The 12946-nt window shown below is 40.4% G+C and overlaps 1 long non-coding RNA gene across 3 annotated transcripts; it reads right to left on the bottom strand.

Moving 5' to 3' along the window:
* Positions 1 to 2398: 2398 nt before the first annotated feature.
* Positions 2399 to 11166, bottom strand: LOC123383844. 3 transcript variants are annotated; one of them, XR_006594127.1, is made up of 4 exons: positions 10992 to 11166; positions 9770 to 9930; positions 4779 to 4960; positions 2399 to 2861 (listed from the first exon to the last, which is right to left on the bottom strand). It is a non-coding gene; the product is annotated as an uncharacterized LOC123383844 (long non-coding RNA). The 3 variants fall into 3 exon arrangements; XR_006594126.1 differs by having other exon boundaries at positions 4779 to 4954; positions 10992 to 11163; XR_006594128.1 differs by lacking the exon at positions 9770 to 9930 and having other exon boundaries at positions 4779 to 4954; positions 10992 to 11156.
* Positions 11167 to 12946: the final 1780 nt, after the last annotated feature.

The raw sequence follows: 12946 nt of genomic DNA, 5'->3' as shown, positions 1-12946 counted from the left end.
AACTCAAAGGACCCCAAATAGTCAAAGCAATCTTGAAAAAGAAAAGCAAAGCTGCAGGCCTCACAATTCCGGACATCAAGCTACATAAGAAAACTGTAGGAATCAAGAAGGTATGGCCCCAAAACTGACACAATGAAACAGAACATAGAAATGGACCTACAGCTGTACGGCCAACTCATCTTCGACAAAGCAGAAAAGAATATTAAATGGGAAAAAAAAATCTCATCAACAAATGGTGTTGGAAAAACTGGACAGCAACATGCAGAAGAATGAAACTGGACCACTTTGTTATACCATACATAAAAATAAATGCAAAATGGATGAAAGACCTAAATGTGAGACAGCGGAGAATCAAAATCCTAGAGGAGAAAACAGGAAGCAATCTCTTTGACCTTGGCTGGAGCAACTTCTTACTAGACACGTCTCTAGAGACAAGGGAAACAAAAGCAAAAATGAATTAGTGGGACTTCATCAAGATAAAAATTTTTGCAAAGCAAAGGAAACAATCAACAAAACTAAAATGCAGCCTATGGAATGAGGGAAGATATTAGCAAATAACATATCTGATAAAGGGTTAGTATACAAAATCTATAAAGACACAAAACCAACCAAACTCAACACCCCCAAAACAAATAATCCAGTTAAGAAATGGGCAGAAGACATGAATAGACATTCTTCCAAAGAATAAATACAGATGGCTAACAGACATATGAAAAGATGCTCAACATCAATCATCAGAGAAACACAAACCCAAACCACAATGATATATCACTTCATACCTGTCAGAATGGCTAAAATTAACAATGCAAGAAACAACAGGGGTTGGCAACGATGCAGAGAAAGGGAAGCCCTTTTTCACTGTTGCTGGGAATCCAAATTAGTGCGGCCACTCTGGAAAACAGTATGGAGATTCCTCAAAAAGTTAAAAGTGGAACTACCCTATAACCCAGCAATTATAGTACTAGGATTTTACCTAAAGGATACAAAAATGCTGATTTGAAGGGGCACATGAACCCCAATGTTTACAGCAGCATTATCAACAAAAGCCAAATTATGGAAAGAGCCCAAATGTCCTTTGACTGATGAATGGATAAAGATGTAGGGTGTGTGTGTGCCTGTGTGTGTGTGTGTGTGTGTGTGTGTGTGTGTGTGTGTATACACATTTTTATTTTGGGTTGTGGAATGAATCATCTGAGTTTCTATTATTTCTTATGGGGAAATTCACTTTGATATGTAAGTGTTTTCGATTACAAGAATGTTTCTAGAACAAATTATGCTCACAAACCAATGTTTTACTGTACTTAGGTATAAATGTGAAAAATAATATGTACAAGATCTATATGATGAGAACTACAAAACTCTGATGAAAATCAAAGAATTATATAAATGGAGAGATAGCCCATGTTCATGGATAGGAAAACCCAATATTGTCAAAATGTCAGTTCTTCCCAGCTTAATCTACAGGTTCAATGCAATCCCTATCAAAATTCCATCAAGTTATATTGTGAATATCAACAAACTGCTTCTAAAGTTTATATGAAGAGGCAAAAGACCCAGAGTAGCTGAAACAGTATTGAAAAATAAAGTTGGAAGACTGGTACTACCTGACTTCAAGGTTTATGATAAAAGTTACAGTAATTAAGACAGTGGTATTGGCAGAAAAATAGACAAATAGCTCAATGAAACAGAATAGAGTCCAGAAATAGACCCATATAAATACAGTCAACTGATTTTGACAGGTAGCAGAAGCAATACAAAGAAGTAAAAAGTTTTCCCAACAAATGGTGCTAGAACTGGACATCCACAAACAAAATAATGAACCTAGACATAGATATTACATCCTGCACAAGAATTAAACTGGATCACAGACCCAAATGTAAAATGTAAAACTGTAAAATTCCTAGAGGATAACATAGGAGATCATTCCAAATGGCAAAGATTTTTGAACACAATATATCACCAAAGACACCATCCATGAAAGAAACAAGTGATAATTAATAATTGGTTGTATACAAAGGAATGAAGGGCACCAGAAATGGATAGAAGTCCTTCTCTGTAACTTGGCTTTGGCAGTCGTGAGTTTGTAGTTTTCGTTATTCCTTATCACAAGGACCAACATCTATGTTTATATAAGTGATACACTGTACAAATATATGACTCAATCCTACCAATCATTCCAGACTTCAAAGGCTTTCTCTTTTGGGGGTGATCTTAAGGAAACTCACTGCACAATTTCAGCAGTACAGAGGGTGAACTTCTTTGACATTTTGATCTAGTAGAAAATAGTGTAGTGACTGAACCAATTCATAAGCTGAGGTATCCAAAGAGAGGTAGGCTTGAACAGGCTTGGAAAGATTTAGTTCACGTTGGAAAAACATGAGCCTGACCAACCATAGGATCACATCAATCTATTTATTATGTTTTATTACATTCATGGCACCATGCCCAGTATTGTAAGTGTGGTCATCCTTTATCCACACTGTAACACAATGGACAGGCAACCCAAAACCCTTGTATTATAATTTTATTCTCAAATAAGGATAACATTGCCTGGCTTACAAAGCTATGACCAGAATTAAACAAGGCACAGAAAGTCCTTGGCACAGTTCCTGACCAATACTAGGTATTTCACAAATAAATGCTCTTTCTAATATCAACTCTCTGGTTTTCCATTAAGCTAGACTCTTCTCCAGGGGAATGATGGTTGAAGAGTCTAGAATCTTGCTGTGCAAAGTGTGGTGTTAAGATCAGCTGCAGCATTGCCTGGGAGACTCTTAGAAATGCAGCAATTGAAGATTCAACCCAGATCTAGTGAATCAGAATTAGGTGATTTGTATGCACATTCAAGTTTGAACAGATTCCTAGAAAAAACAAAAACAAAAACTGTCTTTCCCAGCACCTACCTTTCCAGCCTACACAATATCTCTAAACTCCAGAGCATTTCTACCTAGATAATCTGCCATCCCCTTTCACCCTGCTTCTAGGTCTCTGTGCTCCTTCCCAGTCATTTTCTCCAGCAGACAAGAAGAGGAAACATTTGTCCAAGCCCACAGACTGTTACACTGGTTACAAAATGGCTACAATTCTTTAGCCACCCTATATCTATACCTGTTGCAATGTGACTCTGTGGCTCCTCCCATCAAGAGGTAAAGTCTATTTCTCCCAGGCCTTGAATCCACTGGTGCTGTGACTCGCTTGGACGCAGAATATGATGGAAGTGATGGTGTGCTGGTTCTGAGCTTAGGTCTCTAGAGACCTTGCACATTTCCACTCTCTCTAGGAATCATGCCACTACCATGTAAACAAACCCAAGCTAGCCTGCTAGATAATGAAAGACACGTGGCCTGGTCACCCGTTGACTCATCTGACAGCCAGCCAACAGCCAGATGTATGAGGCCATCCTAGACCAGCTGGCCCAGAAATAGCCAACTGATACATGTAGAATGTTTAAAAGCTGATTTTCATTCTGGTCAATAATTCTGCCTTCTATCAGACCAGAGCCTCAGTTACTTTTGTATTTTAAAAGAGTCAAACCAGAAAATAATAAAAATCTCATATTTTTCTTGACACAGACCTTGAGAAAGAATACAAAAGAATTGATCCACTTGCATAATTGATTTTTTCCAGGCTTACTGCCAATTGGAAGCAATTGGTAAGAACAGTAATAGTGTTATAGTTGCATGCTAATGAAAGACTTCACTAAAAACCTTAGTTATGAAAACCTTACCTATAAACCCGATGCGTTTTATACTAAAGAGAGAATATGCATGCTTGGAAGGCTCATTTACAAAAGGAACTTATTCTAGATACTGAGTTAATACCAAAATGACAGTATCAAGTACGTCACTATGTGTAGGCATATGATAATAAATGTTTTAGTTAGAATTAGGCTGAGTGGCAAGTAACAGAAAGCCCCCAAGCAACATGGTGCCAGGGCCCCAGGCTTCTTCTATCTGGTTGCACTGCTATTGGTGGACTTGACCTCATGAACCAAGATGGTAGTATGTGCATTCTGAGCAGCAAGATGAAAGAACAAAAAGCAACAAAAGGCCCCCACATCCAAATCCCCCATAACTCATATAGCACATACACACCATCAAGCATCAGTAAAGCCATCATCTTATTAGCCAATCAGTCACCAGCCACATCTAGCTGCAAGGAAGGCTCAGAAAAAGAATCTCTACTTTGAGAGGCCATGTGCTCAGCTAAACATTGCATAGCTACAGAATTTGGAAGACAACTAAGTCTCTGCCACAAAATGCTTAATGTTATCATTTTATAGATTTCTACTATGTGCCACTAAGGGTATCCGTTAACTTTCAAAGGAGTTGGATTCCTAATTATTTTGTTTGTAACCTGAAAAGCAATTCCTCACAAAAAGAATATTATTTCTAATTGTTGGGTTACCAGACCAATACAAAGTCTATTTCAGTCTACAGTGTCTTTGAAAGATGCATTTTCATCTATACTCAATAACCCCCTATTCCATCATTTTAAGAAAAAAAAATACATTTTTAGTAACTGCAGATCGTCTGTCCTGGTCTCAGGAGAAGAGCCCCCTGAAACAGCAAAGGCTGAAGGGAAATGTAGATGTCCTACATTTGCATCAGAGAAAATAAATCTCCCTGTCTGGGGCATTAGTTATTCTCCAAGTTGTGACATAGGGAACACAGGATCACAGTAAAAGATGACCACACTATGTCCCATTTTAACCTATTCATGCCTTGATGGTCATTGGAACTATGCTCCCGGAGACCATGCGGCCTAGACATGCTTACACAATCCGTGAAGATGGGTGCAGTGCTGAGCTAGGCAGTCCTCTGGCTTCACTCTGCCCTTATTCCAGGTTTCACCAAATTCAGCTGCAGGAACATTCAGCATCCCATGAAGGCCAGTCCTTGGCCAAGTCCACGATTGGCCTCATCTGAGGACTCTATGTCTATGTGAAACACATCTGCATCTCCAGAAATACAGAGACCAAGAAATTGAGAACAGAGCAAGACAAAGAGACAGTAAAATTGGAAAACCATGGCAGTTGAATTGTCATTTTGTAGACACGTAGGTTGTGTGGGACATAGACCATGAGGCATTTCTAACACATAGATCTTTGGAATGATTTAATCTTGAAGTTTATGTTGTTTCCTGCTACTAAACACTTTGCCATTGGTGACAGATGTCTTTCATGATTATCCCTGAGAGCTTTGCTACTTTGAAAGCTGTTGATTAATGCATCTGTCTTCTCCTCCTTGGAAACCTTTACACCCAGGCTGCTTGGGAGAGTTTATTGAAAAGTCTTTGTATTTTTGAGCCCTCTGAAAATTCATATTCAATTATACAGACTATATGGGGAAGAGAAATAAAGGTTTCCAGGAAAAAGTTTTAAATGGGCATAACTTTTTTGCGGCCTACTCTTTAGAAATTTGCTTTACTAACTGGCCAAAGGACATGCCTAATATTAACATAGCCTCCTTTTAACTCACTTTCCAACAGAGCAGGGCTGGGTGGCTTAGTTTGTTTATTAAAAAAAAAAAAAAAAAAAGGACAAAGGTTCTTTTGAGAGGTTGTGTTTTGATTTGACTTCAATCCCAAGAAAAGTCCCAGAACTTTCCTTTTAGTGTGTACAGAATTATTTTTTTTTATTGCATTTCATTATATTGGTAGTCAGTGGGACAAATCTGTCCATAACTCCTCTTGCTACTTGCTGTGGGGAGGCTGTTGTACTGTAGATACTACCACAAGGTTCTAAGAATGGGAACAATTTAGGGGTACGTGGATGGTTCAGTTGGTTGAGCATCCAACTTCAGCTCAGGTCATGATCTCTGTTTGTAAGATTGAGCCCCACATGGAGCTTGCTGCTGTCAGCCTGCCAGTGCAGAGACCACTTCCGATCCTCTGTCCCCTCTCTCTGCCTTTCCCTTCCCCTGCTTGTGCTCTCCTAAGAATATTTTTTTAAAAATGGGAACAATTTACACCAGTCCAAGGTGACACACAGCTGAAACCAAGTGCGATGGGCAGTGTGAGATCCAGGCTATACATGACTTCTCTTTCAATAACTAAATAAGCACTATAATCCTGCCCAAGATATGCCTGAACTTCCCTCTTTTTCCCAGGGCATTCAATACCATATCATATCATATCATATCATATATCATATTATATCATATCATATCAATACCAATTGCATATCAAGGATAGCAAGCCCTATCCTTCTGTGGTTATGGTGTCTCAACTTCCTTTCCTCCCAAGGATTTTAGAGCTATTAAAAAAATCTATTCTCCAATAAGTAACTAAGGATTCAGAACATAAGTATCCTTGTATAGCACCTCTCACACACCAATAAGATAGGCTAGTTGGTTTGTCCCTTGGTAAAAAAAAAAAAAAAAAAAGTAGGAATGATCAAAATATTTGACAACACATGAAACATGGCAGTATGGCAGTCATCAGTCCAAATGGATCTGGCCAGTATGTCAGCTCTGTACCTACCACAGAATTTTGGCCCTGTCACAAGTGGGGAGACTTCCCCCATGACTGATCTCCAGGTTCCCTTGTTTCCATATTTCTTAAAAAAAAGGGGGGGACATAGTTCTTTGTTGCCTGGGGCTCTTTATTTTAGAGGCTTTATTCTTCCCTCTTCTGGAAGTTTGAGTGGCAGTCTTTAGTAACTGGTTAAGGCTGAGAATCTATTTGTAAATTCTACACACATTTGTCATTTGTAGAATGCCCCCTGCTTCCAAATGAGTCACCAAGCCTTGTCAATTCTACTTTCTAAATAGCCTCAAATTACTCCCTCATTTTGTCTCCCCCGCGACTTAGGCCAGATGTGCATTATGTCCTGTCTGGATTTCTCTTAACTTGTCCCCTGGGCATGCCCTTCTAATCCAGCATGCACACACATACAGTGAGGGTCTTCCAAGCACAAATGTGATCGTGTCATATCAGAATGTTGCTCTGAAGGAGGATAAAAGCCTCTAACATTTTCAGGAAGTTTGTGATACACCCCCACACCTCTCTCCCACTCCCCAAAGGCCAATGATGTAAACAAGTGCAACTGTGCAAAGCTCCCTGAAGGCACAGTTCTTTCTCTTGTCTGTGAGGGCTTGAGCTGCTCTCTCAATAGGGAATGTGGTCTGGAGGTCTTACCTGATCTCTTTAGGACTTTGTCCTCTACCATCTCAGAGAGCCTCACCTTGAGACTTCTATTGAGGTGTTCTTTACAACCATTACCCTGCATCTTTGTCCCAACAGCTCACCCTGCAAAGTGGTGAGACCCCAAAGGGTGGCAACATTTAGGCACTTGAGAGTAAATTAGACCTTTACTTTCAGATTGAGTGGATTAGTACAAAGAACTTGGATTTAGAGTCTTAGGAGAATACTTATTACCTGGGATAAACTTGGCTAATTCACTTAGTCTCTATTAGGGTTGGAGCATATGACATTGTCATTTTTGTAAGTCAAAAGTGATAAATAACGGGGCGCCTGGGTGGCTCAGTTGGTTGAGCTTCCAACTTCAGCTCAGGTCATGATCTCACGGTTTGTGGGTTTATGCCCCACATTGGGCTCTGTGCTGACAGCTCAGAGCCTGGAGCTTGCTTCAGATTCTGTGCCTCCCTCTCTGTTTCTCCCTCCCCAACTTATGCACTGTCTCTCTCTCTCTCTCTCTCTCTCTCTCAAAACTAAACATTAAAAAAATGGGGGGGGGAGCGCCTAGGTGGCTCAGTTGGTTAAGCATCTGACTTCAGCTCAGGTCCTGATCTTGTGGTTCACGGGTTCAAGCCCCCCATCAGGCTCTGTGCTGACAGCTCAAAGTTTGGAGCCTGCTTCATGGATTCTGTCTCCCTCTCTCTCCCTGCCTCTTCCCTGCTCGTACCCTGTCTCTCTCTTAAAAATAAATAAAACATTTAAAATTAAAAAAAAAATTTTTAAATGATAAATATCAATAGTTTCATATAGTTTAACCTAATATAAACCAAAATTTCCTGCAGCTATCAGTCCCCACCTTCCAGGTCTGCTCTGAAGTAGTTTCATAGAGTGGTTAAAAGCTTGGGTGGTAAATTCAGAACAGGGTTAGTGTTCCAGCTCGGACTACTAGCTGAGTGTGACTCTGGACAAGTTATTTGTCCCTCTGGGGCCTCAGTTTTCTCATCTATAAAAATCGGAAAACAGCAATGTCTTCTCCATAGAGAGGTTGTGAAAATAATTTGCATGAAGAGTTAAATTGGCAGCACTTTCTAAATGGCAGTTATTATGAGCAAATACAATATCATATATGGCTCACTTTGTATAGCTTAACAATACAACTCATTTGCAATGACCATTTTGTTGATGAACAAGATCTTTAGATCCAGAATACCTTCCTCACCATTTAAGAGCCTCCATTTCCACTCAGTATTGATCAGGATCCTGGATGGATGCGTCTGGATGTTGCTTCCTTCTCTCTCTTTGCCTCCTGAAATGTGCTACCATCAGGACCTCAAGTGGTTGGAAGAGAACTACCAGAGACCCCAGCACCTGCCTCATCCCCTTTCTCAGATTCCCATTAACTTCTGAAAAAGCCAAAGAGGTCATCAAAAAGCAGTACTCGGACTAGTATGTTAAGAGGCTCTTTTATTTGCCTCTTCACCCAAGTTTACCCAAAACAGCAGCTAAACCATAGCTGGTGCCAACAGTAAGTCATAAGATGGTTATGCTACTTTGTGAGGTGTATCCTGACTTGGTCTTCATGTTTACAAGACCATGTGGAGCCCCCAGCTTGGGTCCCCAAACTGCCTTACCCACTAACTGCACTCAGTACTCCACAGAGAAAGACACCCACAAAGTAATCTCAGCAGCACAGGCTGGGTCCAGCATCTCACCCATCTTTTACTGTTCCTTTTTCCTGACTCTTTAGCAAAGGCCCATTGGAACTGGAACGTGTGGCTCTCCTCTTGTCTACCTCAGAAATGGCCTGGTGACATCTAGGTCTTCTCTGATTTTGAGGAGAAGCTGTTATCTTTCTGAAAGTCTTCACACTGAAGTCAAGTGTGTGGGAAAGAAAGACATACATTCTCTGAGGTGGCCCAAAGCGCAAGTGCAGTGGAACCACAGTACCAGATGCCTTGAGCTTGTTCTTCTGTCCTGGGCTTCCTCTGACTGGGTCTGGCTTTGTTTGAGCCCCTGTTCTGATAACAGGACTCTACATGGTTAAGGTAAACAGCGCCACCTATTCCCAATTCCACAAGCACTGGCTCAATCATTTGCCTGATACCTCAGGTCTAAAGGTGAACACCTGCCTAGCTCCCACCAGCCTTCCTAAGGGCCATGGCCTCCATCTTGAATCCCAACCAGAACTGAAAAGAACTGTCTGCTGTATGACATGGTACAGTGTGGGAAATGGCTGGTGTTCACTGCTGGAGACAGGAGAATCAGTGATCCCAAGACAGGGAACAAGAGGTGAGAGAAAAGTTAAGAGAAAAGAGTGGAAAAGAACATCCAGGGGGAAAAAAGAGAGGGGACCTGAGAAGGGGACATCCAGTACTGAGCTCTTCTGCCTCAAATAGTTTTGAGGGATGGAATACAACTTAATTTTACCCATTTAATTATCAGAGGAATCAGAGAGTGAGAGACCAAGACAGAAAGTTACACTAAGCATTCCTTCTCGGCTATTAATTTATGTTTAACACAGCGTATGCACCTGTGAGCCAGCAAAGACACTCCCAATTATTGCTTTTAAAAAAATGTCTAGCTTTTTTCCACATCCTTGCTTCCTTTCTAACTTTGCCAAAATGCATACCTTGGAGGAAAGAGTCTTCAGCCTGGTCACAGCCACTGTGACATCTTGGTCTACAACTGGTGCCCCTAGATTTAGCAACTGGTTAAGATAGCTCTGCACTTGATTCCAGGACTTCTCCCTCTGTATGAGAATGTTCTCTTGATTGGGTCAGTTTTCTGGGTCTATTCAGGAAGCATACAATGCATATCCTCAATCCTTTATCACAAACTTGTTAAAATATAAATTTACCATGTTTTCTCCTGTTTCTATCACTATTTCTCCTGGCAGGATTTGCTTCCTGTAGCATTCCATTTCTTACCTCTGCCACTAATAATCCACTGAGATCTAGGTATGCTAATAATAATGACAATAGTAGCTAATATTTGCTAAGAACTTGTTATCTGACAGTAGTGGTGCTAAGGGCTTTATAGATATTATCTCATTCTCACAATCTGTAGGTGCTGCTAACTCTAGACTTCTATTTCTAGCAATATGACAGAACAGAGATCTTGAGAAGCCACTTACTGAAAAATGCCTAGAAATGATTTATGAAGTATAACAAGCTGACTTGTGAATATAATCTGAGCTAGAGAGAAAGAAGTATTTCCCCAGGAGTGAAAACATCAAAGAGGCTTAAGGCCATGGTTATCAGCAAGCCCTAACAGCTTCTGGCTGCCCTATGGCATTGGCTGGTCTTCCCAAACAATAAGTTTGGGTTTTAACAGCCATTTGAGAAAGGAAGACTAAGACTTGAGCTCACTCCAGGTAGAAAATTGGAACTTAAATGCCTACGTTAGAAAAGAAAGTTAAAAAAAATCAATCTAAGCACTCATATTGAGAAATTACATAAAGAACTACAAATGAAATCCAAAGAAAGTAGAATAAAAGAAGTCATGAAAAGCAGAAACTAACAATACAAAACATACACGTGCCACCTAACACTAGAGCCCTTGAAGACGCAGGTCAGTGGAAAGAGGGGATTCGAAAAAATGCTGTCTGCTGGCAAAGGGAGGCTACAAAGAAATTTGCCTATCTTGGCCTTTTTCTGGATTAAGGGCCAAAAGCTATTGGAATTCATAAACACGAGCCTCCCCTGAATCAGATCAGATCAAGCAAACAAGTGAATAAATAAGCATAAACAACGCATTAAATAAATAAATAAATAAGCATAGACAAAGCCCAACTTGCCTAGAGCAACCGCAACCAGCAAAAGCAAAGGCAAGGCCTCTGACACAGGACATACCTCCAAACATGCTGCATCTACTCAGTCAGGGGAATGGGAGCCCGAAAAGCCATCACATTCGGTGGCTCCTCCAGTCCTTGGGACCCACCACCATCTCATCCTTGAAAACACTAAAAAATGTGGTGCTGGGCTCAGCTCCATCAGTATCACCTGGAACTTGTTAGAAATTCAAATCATGGGCCCCAGGTCAGACCCACTGACTCAACAACTCCAGGGATGTAACCCAGAAGTCTGTGTTTAACAAGCTTTCCAGGTGATTTTTATGCACTCAGTTTGAGAAAATTATACCCCTTTTTCTTCCCCAAGCCTGCCACCAAGACAAACATCTTCAATAAGTTCCAGTAAGATTGGGAATTACTGCTGTAGATCTTAAGTGTATCTTGTACCTACCAAACCTTAACAAATACAAGTTTTAGAACGCCACAGAATTTTCGGTTTTAATTTTTTTTTAAATGTTTATTTTCGAGAGAAAGAGAGCGTGCGCGTGCCTACGCACATGCGGGGGAGGAGCAGAGAGAGAGGGAGACACGGGACCAGAAGCAGGCTCCAGGCTATGAGCTGTCAGCACAGAGCCCAACGTGGGGCTTGAACTCATGAACCACAAGATCATGACCTGAGCCAAAGTGAGTGCTTAACCAACTGAGCCACCCAGGCACCTTGTAGAATTTTTAGTTTTAAATCAGTTGAACAAGCAAGTCATTCTTTTCATGCTTTTTGTTCATTTTTTATTTTAAATCCAGCATAGTTAACATACAGTGTTATTCTTCCCATATTTTTTGTACAATAAAACAATAGGCTCTTTAAATATGTAGGGTTTGGGCTTAAAAAATGAAATCTTCTCCAATGATTATTTATAATCTATTTATGTAATAATTAGCATATGACTGAGAGATACTAATTACTTTAACATGAATAGAGCAGACACTTACATATATTATAATGCTAATAGTCTTCTATTTTCAGTCCAGAATTTGGGTGTATGTACTGTGTTTTTACTTGAGTAGAAAAAACCACTACCTCTTAAATAGAATGAACATTGATTCTGTTGCTCTGAATACATGAATAATTTTGAAATTAGGGCATTTTGCTTGGGACACAACTAACTCATCTGGTCACCTCTGATTCCTTTTACTCTGAGTTGTTAGTTCTTACTTAGAGTTGTTCATAGTATTTATTTCAACTTCATGCAGGTCTGAAATGGTGACAGTTCTCAGTAAAAATAATAATTTTATTTCATAGAGTCTATGGAATCATGTTTTCTATTCCACATTGTTATTTCATCAGAAAATGTTTTCTGATGAAAAATCTCCTATGTCATATTGTGAAAAAGATGGAGAGGACTTGCTGCTCTGGCAACTGGGGGTCCTATGCATTGGTAGAGTTACTACAAACTAGAGTTGTAGGAATCTAGAATTGAAGTAGATAGTTTATTTAAAATTTTTTTAACATTTATTCATTTTTGAAAGGCAGAGAAAGACAGAGCGCGAGTGGGGGAGGGGCAGAGAGAGAGAGGGAGGCACAGAAACAGAAGCAGGCTCCAGGCTCCGAGCTATCAACACAGAGCCAGTCGTGGGGCTCCAACTCATGGACCGCGAGATCATGACCTGAGCTGAAGTCTGCCACTTAACTGACTGAGCCACCCAGGCGCCCCTGGAGTAGATTATTTTAAAATAATAAGGCCCTGGATAACTTGCCTAATTTCAAGATTTCTGACGAATGCAATCAGTGATCAGAAAGGTCTTTTATAACACCTGCTTCCATTCCTTCCACTATGCACAGTGGCAGGGTCTATTGGCACATGTGCAGTAGATGTAAGAGTAAAGTTATTCTGAGAACTACCATAGGTGAAGCAAATATTGCTAGGCATGCTTCCTGTTCTGTCCAAGCAGTCCTTGCTGGGGACTGAGTTTCAACCAGAGTATCCTCCCCCAACATCTCCTGTTCCTTAAAACCAG

Source organism: Felis catus, chromosome A2, assembly GCF_018350175.1.
Source record: "Felis catus isolate Fca126 chromosome A2, F.catus_Fca126_mat1.0, whole genome shotgun sequence".
Taxonomy (NCBI): domain Eukaryota; kingdom Metazoa; phylum Chordata; class Mammalia; order Carnivora; family Felidae; genus Felis; species Felis catus.
This window is presented reverse-complemented; position numbering and strand designations above follow the sequence as displayed.